The following is an 18,299-nucleotide window of genomic DNA, read 5'->3' on the forward strand; positions in this document are numbered from 1 at the left end:
ATGCAGGTGAGATCGCTGGTTGCAGAACTAGGACCCCACATGCTGAGAGCAATGCAGCCTGTGTGCCACAACTAGAGAGTCTGGGTATGACAACAAAAGATCCTGCATGACACAACACAGATATGCTGCGACTGAAACCCAGCGCAACCAAATAAACACATACATAAGGATTAAAATAATAATAATAAAAAGACAACAGGGTAACACTGCAGACAGCATCGTTTCACAAGTCAAGCACCATTTCAGGGGCCAATAACACTTGCCTTCTTAAAGACCAGACAGACCTTCATTTCAGTGCTTCTTACTACCCTTCATCCAGCCTCATCACGTCCACCAGTCATCCTTCCACCTGAGTGCATATCAAGGACTTAGAAATAAAAAGTGACTGGCTTATGGTTTTCCAGCCTTAACTTATTCTCATAGCTCCCAAACCAAAACCAGGTAAGAGAAGATCTGAGTATGGCCCATCTATGAGTAGCCTAATTTGATCCTTAGCAATTCTGGAATACGGACATTTACATGGAAAACACTGTGACACTGCATCATGGTGCGTGGATATTTTGATCTAATGGGTTACATTAGATTTACTGAGCTCTGGCACAGGGCTCAGCACTAAACCTAGGTACTCCGGGCTTTGGCAGAGTTGGGTGGAGACTGACATGATTCTTGCCCTTGAGGAGTGTACATCTTCAAGAGGTAAAATTTCAAAAGCAAGCTTACGATGATGTGCTAAGTCCTGGAGTGGGGACTAAAGGTACTGGAAGAGTTTGCAGCAGAGGGACAGTCAGCTGCCAAGGTGGAGCCAGGAACCTGGGGAAATGACAATTAGTGTCGAGTCTAAAAGGAGGAGCAGGACTTAGAAAGGCAGAGGGTGAGGGAGCAACTTGAGTGAGAGCCAGGAGTCGATGCAACCAAGACACTGTCCTCGGCCAGAGGAGAGACTAGTCCAGGCACAGTAACGGTGATGTGTTGAGAAGCAGCGGCACTTAAGGACAGATTGGCAGGCAGGCACCTGATCATAAAAGCTCTTGAGACTCCCATCCAAACCCACAAGACCCCTAGGCAGCCTCCGTAGCACCACAGCATCTTTTAGAGCCTGGAGGCTGATAAGGCTGTCTAGGTTAGTCAATTCCTTCCTCTATTCCATCATTTCAGGGGCCTCCACGGGTTCCTAAGCAGTGGTGGTGCTATTTGAAGAACAGAAGAACTGGATGAAGGAGAGGAACCAGGCTGAACCTGGCTTACAAGCCTCACAGCCTCGAGGCACTAACTGGCGCCTCTGGCAGATACAAGAGGTAAGGTCACAGGTGGCCGTGGTACCTTGGACAGCGCTCAGACAATGGTAGGATCATTGGTTCAGTTCAGTTCAGTTGCTCAGTCGCGTCTGACTCTCCGCAACCCCATGAATCACAGCACGCCAGGCCTCCCTGTCCATCACCAAATCCCAGAGTTCACTCAAACTCATGTCCACAGAGCTGGTGATGCCATCCAGCCATCTCATTCTCTGTCGTCCCCTTCTCCTCCCGCCCTCAACCTTTCCCAGCATCAGAGTCTTTTCCAGTGAGTCAACTCGTCGCATGAGGTGGCCAAAGTATTGCAGTTTCAGCTTTAGCATCAGTCCTTCCAATGAACACCCAGGATTGATCTCCTCTAGAATGGACTGGTTGGATCTCCTTGCAGTCCAAGGGACTCTCAAGAGTCTTCTCCAGCACCACAGTTCAAAAGCATCAATTCTTCGGTGATCAGCTTTCTTCACAGTCCAACTCTCACATCCATACATGACCACGGAAAAAACCATAGCCTTGACTAGACAGACCTTGGTTGGCAAAGTAATGTCTCTGCTTTTTAATATACTATCTAGGTTGGTCATAACTTTCCTTCGAAGGAGTAAGCGTCTTTTAATTTCCTGGCTGCAATCAGCATCCGCAGTGATTTTGGAGCCCCCAAAAATAAAGTCTGACACTGTTTCCACTGTTTTTCCATCTATTTCCCATGAAGTGATGGGACCAGATGCCATGATCTTTGTTTTCTGAATGTTGAGCTTAGGATCATTGGTTACTGAATCCAAAGGAAGGTGGTGAGGCTCCACAAGGAAATCACAGCTGTATTCTATAGTTAGGACCCCAGAGCCCCTATCAGAGGTATTAAAACATATATCAAAGAGCTGTAATCCCATTCAAAAGCTAACCCACTAATCTCACTCATGAGAATTTAAAGAAAAATGCAAGAGAAAAAAAAAAGGTGGTAGACATAATGATATTTACTCACATATTACTGGTAATAAAGAAATATTTAAATCAACTAAATATCCAAAAACAGAGAAACAGCTTAGAAAATTATCATTCACAATTTATCACAAGCACGGAATATCATGTAACATTTTAAACACAGAATTTGAGAGAGAGATAGAAATGTGAAAAAATATTTGGGATAATAGTAAGTGAAAACAATGCTATTACATACTGAATGCAGGCTATAATGATAGCTAACAAAAATATGAATGCTTGTGGGAAAAGACTGGCAGAGAAATATGCAAAAACAAAAATAACTATGAATATTATGCAAGATATTTATCACTATCAGTTGTCTTTGTCATTGTTAGATTCTTACTTCCCAGATGAAAATATGCTTGTTTGAATTTTTTAAAGTCAACAAAGCTGTAGATTTCTAAAATTTTTTCTGTAGCCCTTAGTTACCCAGGACAGTCCGTCAGGACGCATGTACAGCCAGCCAAAACACTACATGGTTCCCATAAACACTGGCTCATCTGACAACTCCTCGGGGACAGCTCAAAAGCACTTCCAATGCAGGATGACCTTCCTCGCCAAACCTGACCCTCTTTCAGCATCCCTGCCCCTGGGGACAGGACCACACCCTCCTACCTGCAGGGCATCCTTGCCCATTCTCCCTCCCTTGCTATGCACCTAATCCATCACCAAATCTGGCTAATTCTGCCTTTCAGATAGCTTTGGAATCCTTTCCCTTCTTCCCTTCACCACCCAAACCACCCTCGTCCCAACTCTTACGGCCTCTTTGCCCTGGACCCCTACAAGCACCTCCAGCTCTTCCGTATCCCCTCTCCAATTCACTCTTCCCAGTGGCACCACAATTATCTTTTAACTGATTATTTAACACAAAGTCCCTGGTCCTCTCCCCCACTTTCCATGGCTTCCCACTGCTCATAGGCGGAAATCAGAACTCTTCACTGCAGCTTCAAAAACCCACGTGGTCTGGCCACCTCAGCCCCTCATTCCCTCTACTACAGTCAGAGCTGCACCTCACACTTGGTCATTACTTCAGCGAGTAGACTACAAGCTCAGAGAAGGCAGGGCTCACATGGGTTCAGTGTTTCCACAGTTTCCGCACACTGTAAGACCCAACATAGGTGTTTACTGAATAGCTGCTAAATCAATGGAGGGAAACAAACTCCTAAAGTACTAGAAAGCCCCTCTTCAGCCATTATGAAAGATTACTATTTGATGCACTGATGTATCTCCACATACACACACATGTGTCCCTTATACACAAACAATCATTGAAAAAGGCCACTCAGAAAGTCTCCCCAGTCAGATGGCCTGGAGACCAAGGAACTCCTCTGTTCCAGTCCCGAAACACCATTCCTCTTCCCGTCCAATCCACCTTCTCCCATCTGAGAAGGCAGAAGTGGAAAGACTGGAAATGCTACCCAGAGAGGAAGGAGGAAGTTCACGTGCAACTCCCTCCTCACTGCCAAGGCTCTCCGGGACTCTGTCTTATCTTTCATTCCAGAGCCTGAGGCCCAAAGATAACAAGGCTCTACACTTGATTTTCCATCTTTTTCTGAACCACAGCTGAGCCTTACATCATTCCCTGGAGAGCAAAGACACAGCGTTAGCCAAGGATAAAGAGTGCAGAATCTAGGGCTAAGGACCTGGACTCTGTGATAACACTGTCTGACCCTGAATCTCAGCTCTCCCCCTGTCAAGTTGTATGACCTTGGCTTAGCAACTCAGCCTATCTGTGCTTCCATTTCCTTATCTGTACCTACCTCATGGGCTGCTTTGAGAATCAAATGAGTATGTAAGGCACCCAGAAGAGTGCCTGGCACACAATACACACAACCGTTAGGCTAGCATCAGCATCTACATGTGGACTTTGCTTTACACAAGATCTGAGTCAGGAATGGCAAATACATGGCACATATTTACCTCTCATCCACTTCCATGTCCATGGCAGACATCATTAATCAATCACAGCACACTTTCACAATCCCTGACTATGACCACAAAATCTTGTCTGGACTTAGCACCCCACAGAGCCTCTTATTCCTCAGGAAAGGCTGCTGCTGCTGCTAAGTCACTTCAGTTGTGTCCGACTCTGTGTGACCCCATAGACAGAAGCCCACCAGGCTCCCCCGTCCCTGGGACTCTCCAGGCAAGAACACTGGAGTGGGTTGCCATTTCCTTCTCCAATGTGTGAAAGTGAAAAGTGAAAGTGAAGTCGCTCAGTCGTGTCCGACCCTTAGCGACCCCACGGACTGCAGCCTACCAGGCTCCTCCATCCATGGGATTTTCTAGGCAAGAGTACTGGAGTGGCTTGCCATTGCCTTCTCCGCATGTGTGATGAAATCATTCTGCTATTCCTGGTCTCAGTGAATACACCATAAAGATGGTACAAAGAAAGAAGCCATTTTCCTTCTCATTTCTACATAACCCATTGCAATTTTTAAAAAGACTCTTTGAAAGCCTCCAGACTCTATACAGCTTTATGGATAAAAGAATAGATACTGTGTGCTACTTTCCATTCCAGGAGGAGAGAACAGGGGAGGTGTTAAAAACCAAGCAAGGGCAGTTCTAGTCCTGCAGACCAAGGGCAGTTTCCCATTGACACTCTGCTGAGGCAAGGACTCGGGGGCCAAAGAACCTGAGACTGCTGAAACATATTCTAAAGGTCAAATGAGATTGGAGGGTGAGGAGCATTTATAATTTAAAATATTTTTTTAAAAGCATTTATAATTATTTTTTTCAAAAGTGGTAGCACATTTCACCACAGAAACAATCAAACCGACTAAACAGAGCCATCTCTCATTGACTGGGCACTGAGTATCGATCACCAGCAGAGCAGGAGACAGGAGGGGTCTGTCCGTCTGACAAGGACATCTGCTGCCCGGCCCAGCAGGCGGGTGCCTCCCATCTGGCTGGCTGGGCGCTGTGGGCGCACGTTCCAAAGCGCCGCACTCCAGGGGGACGACCTGGGCTGATGGCCGTGACGTGTCCTCAGTCAAGGGCGTGTGAGGACGAGGAATAGATTTCCATTTATCTTGAAAGCCCAGTGCTTGAGGAGCAGGGAGGTTAATTAGAGCAAGACTGGGTCAAAGTCAACTCTCGGAGAGATTCTGAAAGGGATTTGCTGCGGGGCACGGAGGAACACGTTCAGAAGCTTCAGAAGATGATACTGATGCTGTTCCTTGTTTTGCTTTGTTTTATGAACGTCTGATGCACTTCAGACTTTATGACTGTCTTCTTCCTTGACAAAAATACAGTAAAACTCTTCAGTCACGTACTTGCAACAATGCAAATACAGACACAAACTACCTGGTGATTAGTGCCATGTCCTGTGCTCAAGTTGAGAGCTAACATTTCTATCTCCTGGGTGGGGAGGGCATGGATTTATAAGGTAAATGGCAAAGTATTTAGTAGGGGGCTGGAGAGTGGGCCCCCAGCTTCTCCTAAAGAGTCAAGTCTCTCCAGGCAGGTAATCTTGGCGACACCACCTAATTGAAGCGTCCTATAACTGCCACTAGTGTCCTGGGAGTCCAGGCCCACTGCTGGGCCCAGAACCAACCCTGGACTGGACTGAAGCCTCAGGGCTGCAGACCACCCAGTGGCGTCAGCCCCCACCCTGTCATGTTATTCAGCCCACAAAACCCAGCTTACACACATCCTGTGTTGCTGCGGATGTTGTTCAGTCTCTGATTTGTGTCCTACGTGACTCTCAGTCATTCTGAGTCACGATGAAGCTCATCTGTGGCAAGCGAGTTATTTCTACCTTAGGAAATAATCAGAATTGAGGCAAAGGTCTCCAAACAAGGGCTTCTCTGGTGACTCAGTGGTAAAGAACTCAACTGCCAATGCAGGAGACAAGGGTTCGATCTCTGGGTCGGGAAGATCCCCCGGAGAAGGGAATGGCAACCCACTCCAGGGTGGGGTACAGTCCATGGGGTCACAAAGAGTCAGACACGACTGAGCAACTGAACAACACAAATTACAGCAGAATTGTTTATAAGAATGAAAAACCATTAAAAAAAAAACCTACTTGGCCCACCAAAAGGGAGACAATTAAGTAAACTGTGAGTCCTCAGATGGAGTATTACATAGTAATTTTTAAAGTATGATCATAAGTAGTTTTTTATTTTTGTCATGGCATCAGAAAACAGTAATAATATAAACAGTTAAGCAGGGGAAAAGAAAGAAAAAAGAAGATATCTAGATCTCACCTAGATTTTCAAGTTGTACAAATCTAAACATTTTCCTTTGAACCCTGTTCCTCTGCTTTCTTTGAGGAGGAGAAAGAGCAAGAGAAACGAGAGAAACTCTCTTAAGTGAGGATAACCAATGAGCCGATTACTTGCTGCTTGATCACGTAAGGATCCTTTTCTTTCCAGGGTTCCAGAGTACCTTGAACTCTTGCCTGTTCCTGAGCCCAAGGCCCCTGCATGTTGAGTGCCACTGGCGACGCTCAGGGACCTCAGAACCAACCAAGCCCAGGAGCAAGGCTGCCCTATTACACCCCCTCTGATGTGCAGGGCTCAGGGGCTTATGGACCCAGGAAGGCAGGCGTGCAGGGCAAGGAGGAGGGAAGGCTGATGGAGGGACCTGGGGGGCATATCTGCTCCACAAAGTCAAGGCACAAGGATCTATATTCTGTCCAAATAACATTACAGTTCAGAAAACAACGACTGAACACAGCTTATGTGCCAGGCACTGGGTTTGCTGTCGGTGTTACTATAGGACAGACAGTGCCAGCCTTCTATTCATTTTTAACTGACCAGCAATGACCCTGCCCCATTTGTCAGGGCTGCAAACCAGGTACGTCTACACACATTTCCTGTGTTAGCAGCACTGCCTACAGCTCCTAATGCATCCTGTTAACCCACGATTCTCAGACAAGCATGAGTTCCCGATTCATGCTACTTCATCCCAAGAAAAGCATTCCTTCATCGTACACTCCATTTTCAGAACTCCATTTCACTCATGTAATACTATTATTAATTACCACATGTAAGAACCATGTCAACTTAGGCATCTATGATAAGCATGTGATATTAATCAATGGAAAAACCTCCACCTGATTTTTATGAAATCTCCCTGCCCTCTCTTAACACAAGTAATTCCTAATGACCACACAAATTAGACAACCTTGAGATGAGAAATTCCATTTAAAATAAGGTTACTTGAAGGGTTAAGATCTATATGTCAGTTTGATGAATGTGACCTCTTCATGTATAACAGTGCTGAAAACAGTTGTATTAAAAAATGTGGCTGTACACCAAAATGATTTCTAAGGGATGCTGATCCTAAAACATACTTTAGATTTCAAAGATGGATGTCAAATGTATCTATAGAGGACCACACAGAGATCATACTTTTCAGTATTGTTTTTTAAAATGTTGCCCTTCACAGGCTGGATTGGAGGGGAGTTTGGGGGAGGACGGATATATGTATATGTAAGAATGAGTTTCTTCGCTGCTCACTTGAAACTATCACATTTGTTTGTTAATCGGCTATGCTGTTGCTTCTGCTGCTGCTAGGTCGCTTCAGTGGTGTCCGACTCTGTGCGACCCCATAGATGGCAGCCCACCAGGCTCCCCTGTCCCTGGGATTCTCCAGGCAAGGACACTGGAGTGGGTTTAATCGGCTATACCCCAATACAAAATAAAAAGATTTTTTTAAAAAATTGCCCTTCAGAGACTTGGTGTCCCCAGCTTGCGTTTACAGTGTCAGTTCCTCATGTGAAAATAACCAGCATGGTACAGAGCATGCAAGTCCTGGGAATGGTATTAAAGCACGAGTCCCACAGAGGTATGTTCTCATCTCAGCAGCAGCGTCTAGCATCACTTCGGATCCTCCGTGTCTGCCACCGAGACTGCTGAATCGGCTCTTAGATGCAGCTGTATACACCACCCCGAGACGAGGCCATGCCTGTCTGGAGCAAAGTGCCCTAGCAATCAGCGGTCGGCTTCCTCCTTTCCCGTGACCCCGGCAGCGGCCTCGAGCAGGACGCGCATTGCCCCTGGGCTGTCTGTCAGGCCGCTGATGGGCTGGGCTGGTCCAGTGACGCCGCTCTCCCCACCCCACCTCCACGCCCTGTGACAGTGATAAATGCCCGGGCCCTTTGCTCAGCTGAGCCTGACGGGACGGACCTCCCCTTGCAATCTGTTTCAGACCAACACCGATCTTTCCCCCGCAAAGCCCCCCTGAGCACACCAAGCGAGCCTGCACCGGGGTAAGGCCAGATCAATCTGCTTTCTGTGACTGCTGTTTCAGGAAAACGAATTAGGACTTCATTTCTAAGTGGGAGCTCCTAATCAAAAAATGGAATATGTTGTTACAAGCCTTACAGGGAACTTTTCTCGACTCTCCTTTGACATTAAAAATGAAGGAGATATGGCTAAATCTGGGAGTTTAATTAGAAAGAAAGAGGAATGGTCATGGATAGAAACATGTATGTCAATTTGGCTTCCATTGAAATCGATACATTTTCGATCTATTAAATGATTACTGATGTCAGTAAGGAGAAAGGGATAAAACAGGCTGAGGGGAATAAAACATTGATAAGGAGATGCGACATTAACGCTGACCGTTAACCAGATTCATCACCCATTAGCTCCTACAGTACATTTTGTTCATGTACAAAGATAGTTGTTTCAGGATTGTGTGTAAAGAGACTGGCACTAACCTTTTACACAAAATAGTCCAGAATGTGGAATAATATGCATCCATTATAAAGAATGAAGTAATTCTATAGGTTAAGACATGAAATTACCCACAAGAGGGATCATTAATTGGGGGGAAAACCAACAGGTAAGATAATGTGCATAGTATGCTACAATTTATTTTTTAATACCCTATTTTTACCTTCTGAATTTTGCTCCATGGGATGCATTACTTGCTTGAAAACAGAAACAAAGGACATTTTAAATGTCGCCAGCCTTTGCTACCCCGCAATGACCCCTGCAGCCTAGGAGCTTCTTCCCAGGGTTGAGGGCACACCTGAGACGCAAGAGCGGCCCGTGGTGAGCAAGCAGCCCCTGAAATCAGACCAGCTCAGCCCCATGTTTACATTTTATCCAGGCTCAGGGCAAGCGACAGAGACGATTCCACTTGTTCCCACCTGCCTCCTCCAAAGCAGTAGGTTGATTATCCTCCTTTCAAAAGGACAAGGATTTTAAAAGGATCAACCACTATAAATTTTAGATGGGATTAAAATATCATTTATCTTAAAATAAAAGGTATTTCTAGGTGTGTGTGTGTGTGCTTAGTCATCTCCAACTCTTTGTGACCCCACGACTGTATGTAGCCCGCCAAGCTCCCTCTATCATGGGGGTTCACCAAGCAAGAAGACTGCGGTGGGTTGCCATTTCCACCTCCACGGGATCTTCCTGACCCAGGGGTCAAACCCACATCTCCTGCGTTAGCAGGCAGATTCTTTACCAATGTGCCATCTGGGAAGCCCTGTTTCTAGGTTTACCTTTTCTTTCTTTTACAGGAAAGAAGAAAGAGGGAGGGAGGAAGGGAAGAAAGGAAGGAGGGAAGGAAGAAAACAGACTGGTACATCAGCAGTACTCTGCCATTCTGGAATTTTGTATAATATATACATATATATCTTAAATAATATTAAAATAATATAATATATACATATATTATTTCTCTGCCCCCTCTCCCTCCTGTCTCTCATCCTGTCTTTCTCATCCTTGTAATTTTCCTCCACAACAGAAGAAAAGGCTATTTTAAAATCTATTTTAGATTGACTGAATAGAGATTAAGCTCATCATTCATAATTTTAAAACTGATGGAAATGTTCTGTATTTCCCCCAAAAGAAAGATAAATCAAGCTTTTACTATGAAGGTCTCCACTGGTTTCCCAAAAGCAGCGAAAAAATAAAAAGGTTTCACTCTGGCTCTTATTAGAGCAACAGCACAGCAGCTCATCCACTTTGAAGACGGACCCTTGTCCTGAGAGAGCAGCTTGGTCACATGATTAAGGGATGCCTGATAACCTAGTGCGTACTCACATTAGGGAATATGACAGACAAAATCTTCAACTACAATTCTACAAAGGATACAGAAAGTCATTTTATGGTGTTTTTGTATACTTGTATACCATGAAAGAGTGACAAAAAACTGAACCTCTAACTCAGGGAAGTTGAGTGGGGACAGGAGTGGTTCTTCAAACATGCTTCTGGTCCCCTGACTTAATGAAGGGACAGAGAGCGTGGGGGGCTGAGCAAAGCCTACTGGGTTATCTTCCTTGAATATGAGCTCAAGCAGGCCCTTGGATATTTAAGCGATGGGTTGACTCTGGGATGAATTCTCTAACAACTGGCTGGAGCACTGCTGAATTAAATGAGTGTCATGTTTGAAAATATCTAGCACGTGCATGGCCAAGGCAAGCAGCCTTCCACTGAGCCTTCTCAGGGCCCAAAGGATGGTCTCTGCCAGCTGGAAGGCCATCAGCTTCCATAGCGACACGAGCTGGGAGTAGAGGGATATAAGGCAGACCAAGAGTATTTCTCATTTTGGTACATTCTCATATACTAAATCTGACTGAGTGATTTTGGAAGTACCTGATTAAGACTCTAGAATTCTACAAAAGGAGATGAACGTGACCCAGTAAAACTCAACCGTAAAGGGACTTGAATGCAGGCCCAAGAGAAAGTCTGATTTTGAATAAAATTATACCTTGATAGGCCTGCCAGGCTCTTAGTGCTAGGAGTAAATTATAGTCATCTCTATTTTCTGTCACTTTATCTTCCCAAAAGGCTGATAGCTCAAAACGTAAACTACTGTGAGGAAAGTAGCTGGAGAGGAGCTAATGAAACACAGGCAAGTCCCCAGCTTTAAAATGAGTCACATTTCAAAAGCATGTTTAAGAGACGGACATCTGGGACACAGAATCCATTTTCTCATGAACATGCTGTTATAAATGGTAGTAAGCTAGCCCACAGGAGCCTGCTCAACCTGTAACAGTTTCAAATATAACTCTGTCTAGGATTCTAACCACCATGCATGAGATACTGTCACAACATGAAAATATACTCTAAGTTCTGCCCTAGGACACCAAGAACACACCCTTTCACACCAGCCAAGTTGGCTGTAAGCTAAGATAGAGAACAGAATATATTTCCCTACCTTCTCAACCTGCCCAGCTACTAACTTCACAGTAGAAAGAAATCTCCACTTTATTCATCACTGCAGAAAGCAGATTTCTTCCCCCAAAGAGGAATAAATTCACTGTTCAAGCGCCAAGTACATTTCAAATTCAGTGGCCTCATTGCAGGTGAGAATGTAAAGCTGGGTAGTTCTGGTTCAGGGTCTCCTACAAGCTGGAGTCAAGATGATGGCTGGGGCTGCAGTCTCATCCGATGAGTTGACCAGGAAAGGCCTGCTCTCGAGCTCATTTGATGGCAGGCCTCAGTGAGCTAGAGCAGGGGTCCCCAATCCTCAGGCCACAGACGGATACTGGTCCCTGGCCAGTTAGGAACCAGGCCACATAACAGGAGGTGAGCAGTGGGCAAGCAAGCAAAGCTTCATTTGTATTTACAACCAATTGCCATCACTTGCATTAATGCCTAAGCTCCACCTTCTGTCAGATCAGCAGTGGCATTAGATTCTCATAGGAGCGCAAACCCTATGGTGAACTGCTCATGTGAGGGGTCTAGGTTACACGCTCCTTATGAGAATCATCCCAAAACCACACACCCCACCACCGCCCCAATCCTTGGAAAAATTGTCTCCCATAAAACCAGTCCCTGGTGCCCAAAAGGTTGAGGCTGCCAAGCTGTAGCATAGATCCTCCCTACAAAGAGCCTTCAGAAGATGCAGCACAGCTGACATCTTGATTCGAGCCTCATGAGACCTGGATCCAGGGCCACCCAGCTAAGCTACACCCAGATCTACTAACCTCCTCGCATCCAAAAAAAATAAGATCACATATGATTTTTCTTTTAAGCTGCTACATTTGGAGACAATTGTCTCCAAATATAAATACAGCAATAGATAAATATCTATACAGCAATAGACAACCATTAACATGTTCTAATAAAGGGGAAATAACATAGTTTTTAGCAAAGGACAACTACTGACATATGGCAGGAACTCAAACCATCTTTTATAAAGCTGTATAGAACTTACAGCAACTGAGCACACATGCACACAGAGAATTTAGAGTATATTTTATAAAGGAAAAAGGTATTTCCAGTCTAACTGATTTACAAGTCAACTGCTGGCAAATGATCCATTTCCAACTGGAGATTACCCCTATGTAATTTTGTTTTTCCACCAACTTCTTCTCTAGTGTTCTGGGATTGCTAAAACAGGCACTCCTGAACTACTGAAGTCTAGGAATAGTGTATAAACTACCAGAGTAAGGCTTTCAGCACTTCTGCAATAATTCTGGCAATTTTTATTCATTTGCATCATCCAGAGGATAGTTAGTTGCTTTTCCTGCTGCTTTGTTTGGGGAAGTTATATCTTTGCCTCATAGGGCTTACAAAAACAATGAAGAAAAATGTTTTTCCAAAATTCCCAGGGAAGCTAAATTTAAATTCATGCTAAAGGCCTTAAGAGCAATGGAGAAAATCTTCTCTATTTTAATGGTGTTTTGTTTGGTTGATTGGTTGTTTAGTTGAGTTGGGGGCTTTTCTCTTTGACTGGATGGAAGTAAAAAGACAATTGGATTATTTTTATCTATAGTGGTACCTATAAGAAATACAGTTTTCCCCCTTTTCTATGAGAATCAAAATATAAGCTAAAAATCAAAATTGTGGATGATATTAAACTTGTTTTTTCTACAAGCCTTGGACACTTCATCCATAGCAGCTTAAGGCTATTCTAAGCAGCCAAATAGCAGGATCCTATTATATCCTGTGTTTACCATGTGTTAAGAAATTCCAAACATCTCTGCTAACTACCATAAGACATTAGAAGGGTTAAGCTTGAGCTGGTCATTGCAGTGATATAGGAAATCATGGTCCTGGCTCATTGTTCACCAAATTTCAGTTCTTACAGAAATATCACTCACCACACTCTTGGTATTCCCTGTCACTTGAGTTAAATCTCAGATTAAAGCACCAGGGAAGTGGAATGAGTGAAGGAAGGAGGAAAAATACCAGCTGAACACACGGCGATGTTTCCTACCCTTCTTGACATGAGGACAAAATCCACAGATCACTGAAGTCTCAACCCAAATAGTGCTTACAAGAAATCCCTGTGTAGCAGTCTGGTCCAATCAAGGAGATGGAAACCACACAGTAGGTCAGACAGCAGAAGTCTAACGTAGAGAATATTAACCATAATTTTAGAAGTGACTATATAATCTAAGGTAACTCTACGCGATCTGTGGACTGAGGGTACCTAAAGAAGGATAGACTAAGAAGGATTCAAACCTCCCTGGAGAAGGTGCAGCTGAGCTCCTGGATAGCACAGTTCACTGGCTTGTAGGCTGCAGCTAATCTGGAGATGCTGGGCAAACAACAGGCCATCTTCCAGAGTGCAGGTGATCAGAAAGCGGAGGGGAGAGTGCACAGCGGGATCCAGGCACACGGGAGGCTTTGAGCATCTGCAGGGGCTCGAAGAGTCAGGCTGAATCTGGTTTCCTCGTCAAGAGGGCTGCAGAAAAGCTACCACCAGGCCAGGGCTGTCAGGTCACAGAACTGAGCTCTGGGCCGCTGGGTGGGGCAGGCCCCTCTGGAGGTACCCACACCACCACCACCAGCCACAACTGAAACAGCAAGAGACGCCTCTCACAGAGGCTCCCCAGCGCCCTCTACTGAAACAACACCATGCTCACAGCACAGGGAAAACGCAGAAATCCCTTTATCATGCAGCACCCTCAGAATGATGAATTCAGAGCTGAGAAGCCAGAAATCAGCAACAAATCTTGAAAGCTATAAATTACCAAAACCATAAAGGAAGTGGAAAAATCTGAAACAAAACTCCAGGCTCATAGCTTCATTGGGAAATTCTAGATACACTTAAGGAAGAGCCAATACCAATCCTACATAAATTCCTTCAAAAACAGAGAAGATACACCTGAAACTAAAACAAGATTGTGAATTAACTATGCTTCCACTTTTTAAAAATGGTTACAAAAGAAGAAACGGAGGAGAAGGTAAGTTTCATAGATGATTTTATGAGTTTAGCATTACCATGATAACAAAACCAGACAAACACACAGAAAACTATAGACAAATCACCCTTTATGAACATAGGCTCAAAAATAATAAATATTTTTAATAAACACTAAGTTCAGGAATATATTTTAAAAGTACAATAATCATGGCCAAATGAGATTCATCTAAGGAACTGAAAGTTCTTTTAACAATCAAAAGATGCAGTGTAATTTATCATACTAGCAAACAGGGGAAAAAATGATCATCTCAACAGAATCTAAAAAAGCATCTGACATAATTCAGTACCTATTCATGATTTTTTAAATTTCTCAGTAAATCAGGAAAACAGTTTGATAAAGAATACCTACAAGAAACCTATACCTAGCATGCCAAAAGGAAAAAAGAAGAAAAAACTATCTGTATATGCTAATGATGTGATTGTGTAAATTAAAAACCCCAAGGAATCTATCAAGAAACTTTTTTGTATTAAGTTTTCTCAAGATCACAGAGTACTAGGGCAATGTCAAAAACAATTTCTATATAGCTGCAAATCCTAAAAGACAATGCTTTGAAAGTGCTGCACTCAATATGCCAGCAAATTTGGAAAACTCAGCAGTGGCCACAGGACTGAAAAAGGTCAATCTTCATTCCAATCCCAAAGAAAGGCAATGCCAAAGAATGCTCAAACTACCGCACAATTGCACTCATCTCACACACTAGCAAAGTAATGCTCAAAATTCTCCAAGCAAGGCTTAAACAGTACATGATCCATGAACAAGCTGGATTTAGAAAAGGTGGAGAAATCAGAGATCAAATTGCCAAATCTGTTGGATCAGAGAAAAAGCAAGAGAGCTCCAGAAAAATATCTACTTCTGATTTATTGACTATGCCAAAGCCTTTGACTGTGTGGATCACAACCAACTGTGGAAAATTCTTAAAGAGATGGGAATACCAGACCACCTGACCTGACTCTTGAGAAATCTGTATGCAGGTCAGGAAGCAACAGTTAGAACTGGACATGGAACAACAGACTGGTTCCAAATAGGAAAAGGAGTACGTCAAGGTTGTATATTGTCACCCTGCTTATTTAACTTATATGCAGAGTACATCATGAGGAACGCTGGGCTGGAAGAAGCACAAGCTGGAATCAAGATTGCCAGGAGAAATATCAATAACCTCAGATATGCAGATGACACCACCCTTACGGCAAAAGATGAAGAAGAACTAAAGAGTCTCTTGATGAAAGTGAAAGGGAAGAGTGAAAAAGATGGCTTAAAACTCAACATTCAGAAAACAAAAATCATGGCATCCAGTCCCATCACTTCATGGCAAATAGATGGAGAAACAGTGGAAACAGTGCCTGACTTTATTTTGGTGGGGGGCTCCAAAATCACTGCAGATGTTGACTGTAGCCATGAAACTAAAAGATGCTTACTCCTTGGAAGAAAAATTATGACCAACCTAGACAGCATATTAAAAAGCAGAGACATTACTTTGCCAAAAAAGGTCTGTGTAGTCAAAGCTATAGTTTTTCCAGTAGTCATGTATGGATGTGAGAGTTGGACCATAAAGAAAGCTGAGCACTGAAGAATTTATACTTTTGAACTGTGGTGTTGGAGAAGACTCTTGAGAGCCCCTTGGACTTCAAGGAGATCCAACCAGTCCATCCTAAAGGAAATCAGTCCTGGGTGTTCATTGGAAGGACTGGTGCTGAAGCTGAAACTCCAATACTTTGGTCACCTGATGCGAAGAACTGACTCAATGGAAAACACACTGATGCTGGAAAAGATTGAAGGCGGGAGGAGAAGGAGACAACAGAGGATGAGATGGCTGGATGGCATCACCGACTCAATGGACATGAGTTTGAGTAAATTCCGGGCGCTGATGATGGACAGGGAGGCCTGGTGTGCTGTAGTCCATGGGGTGGCAAAGAGTCGGACACAACTGAGCGACTGAACTGAACTGAACTGATACAGTTGCAACAAATAAATAGAATGAGAAAAGTAATATTATTTACAATAGCATCAAATAGAGTGAAATACTTAGGGAGATTTCTAACAAAATAGGTATAAAACCTGTGCCATGAAACATTGAGAAAATTCAAGAATATCTAATAAATGGAGAAACACAAGATGTTTGTGGATTGAAATTCTAGATACATTTAAGGAAGAGACAATACCAATCCTACATAAATTCCTTCAAAAACAGAGAAGATACACCTGAAACTAAAACAATATTGTAAATTAACTATGCTTCCATTTTTAGAAAATGGCTGCAAGAAAAGAGACAGAGGAGAAGGAAAGTTTCACAGCCGATTTTATGAGTTTAGCATTACCATGAAAACAGAAGCAGACAAAGACACAGAAAGTTACAGACAAATCACCCTTGTGAGCACAGGCTCAAAAATAATAAATATTTTTAATAATCCTTAAGATGTCAATTTTTCCCAAATTAATCTACAGTTCAACAAATGTTGATGAACACCTCAGGAAGCTTTTGTAGAAGTTGACGAGATAATTCTACAATTTATATGGCAAGTCAAAAGACTTAAAATAGCCAAAACAAAACCCATGCACTAAAAACTTTAAGACACTGATGAAAGAAAAAGAAGACATAAACAAATGGAAAGATATTCCATGATCATGGAATGGAAGAATTAATATTGCTGAGATATCCATACTACCAAAAGCTATCTACAGATTCAATGCAACCCTCCCAAAATTCTAAAGGCATTTTTCACAGAAATAGAATAAATAATCCTAAAATTTTAGTGGAAACCACCAAAACCCTAAATGGCCAAGGTAATCTTAAATAAAAACAAAAAAGCTGGAGACATTACATGTCCTAATTTAAAGCTATATTACAAAACTATAATAATCAAAATAGTATGATATTGGCATAAAAACAGACACATAGGTCAATGGAACAGAACAGAGAGCCTAGAAATAAACTCACACATGTGTGGTCAAATAATTCATAGCAAAGGAGTCAAGAATAAATACTAAGCAAAGGAGAGCTTCAATAAATGTTACTGGGAAAACTGGACATAGTCATATGCAAAATAATGATACAGGATCCTTATTTTATGCCATACATAAAAATCAACTCAAAATGCATTAACGATCTGAATGTGAGACCTGAAATCATAAAACTCCTAGAGGAAGCTACTTAACATTGGTCTTACTGATCATTTTTTTTTTTTTGACACCAAAAGGATTCCAAAGCATTCCTCTGTAGCATAACAGGCAATTGCTCGTCTTACAAATCCAGTTGAGATGAAAAACATAGCTAAAGTTGAAATTCAATGCAAGTTCCCTACTGAAAGAAACACTTATTGAAACTGTTCAGAAACAAAAGCAATCCTTCTGCCAGCACTAAAAAGCATGCATTTACAAGATCAACAATTATAATGGCTGATAACAGCTCACACAAAAAGATCTAAGCCTGGTATTTATACAAAAACCAAAGCAGAACCTTTTCTTCTATACAAAGCTCAAAGATAAATAACATTCAGGATTTAAATCTAGCATCTTCACTAGGAGACAAGAGGACCAAAGCAGGACTGGCGCTGGTTTACACGAAGGAGCCTGCGCCCCGGCATCACTCTCCCAGCCCACCACTATCGCAGCCACAGCTGCCCCAATCCTTCCAGTGTAAGTAAAGGCTTACACTGTCAGTGCCTCCAGAAGAAATGACACAGTGACAATTTTACTGAAATATGAATGACTGCTACCCAATCAGTTCTAGAACAAGAGCTGGCAAACTAAAGCCCACCAAAGCCTGCCATCTATTTTTGGGTGACCCATGCGCTTCCCTGGTGGCTCAGAGGGTCAAGATTCTGCCTGCAATGCAGGAGACCCAGTTTGAACCCTGGGTTAGGAAGAGCCCTTGGAGAAGGGAAAATCAATTCACGCCAGTATTCTTGCCT

General features: G+C 43.1%; 1 protein-coding gene across 5 annotated transcripts in view; it reads right to left on the reverse strand.

Annotated features, from left to right (window-relative positions):
- Positions 1–18,299, reverse strand: part of MSRA (methionine sulfoxide reductase A) — a 376,536-nt gene that overhangs the window by 209,466 nt on the left and 148,771 nt on the right. The window lies entirely within an intron of this gene.

This window comes from Moschus berezovskii, chromosome 7, assembly GCF_049115385.1.
Source record: "Moschus berezovskii isolate FMDL1 chromosome 7, NW_MosBer_1.0, whole genome shotgun sequence".
Lineage (NCBI taxonomy): Eukaryota > Metazoa > Chordata > Mammalia > Artiodactyla > Moschidae > Moschus > Moschus berezovskii.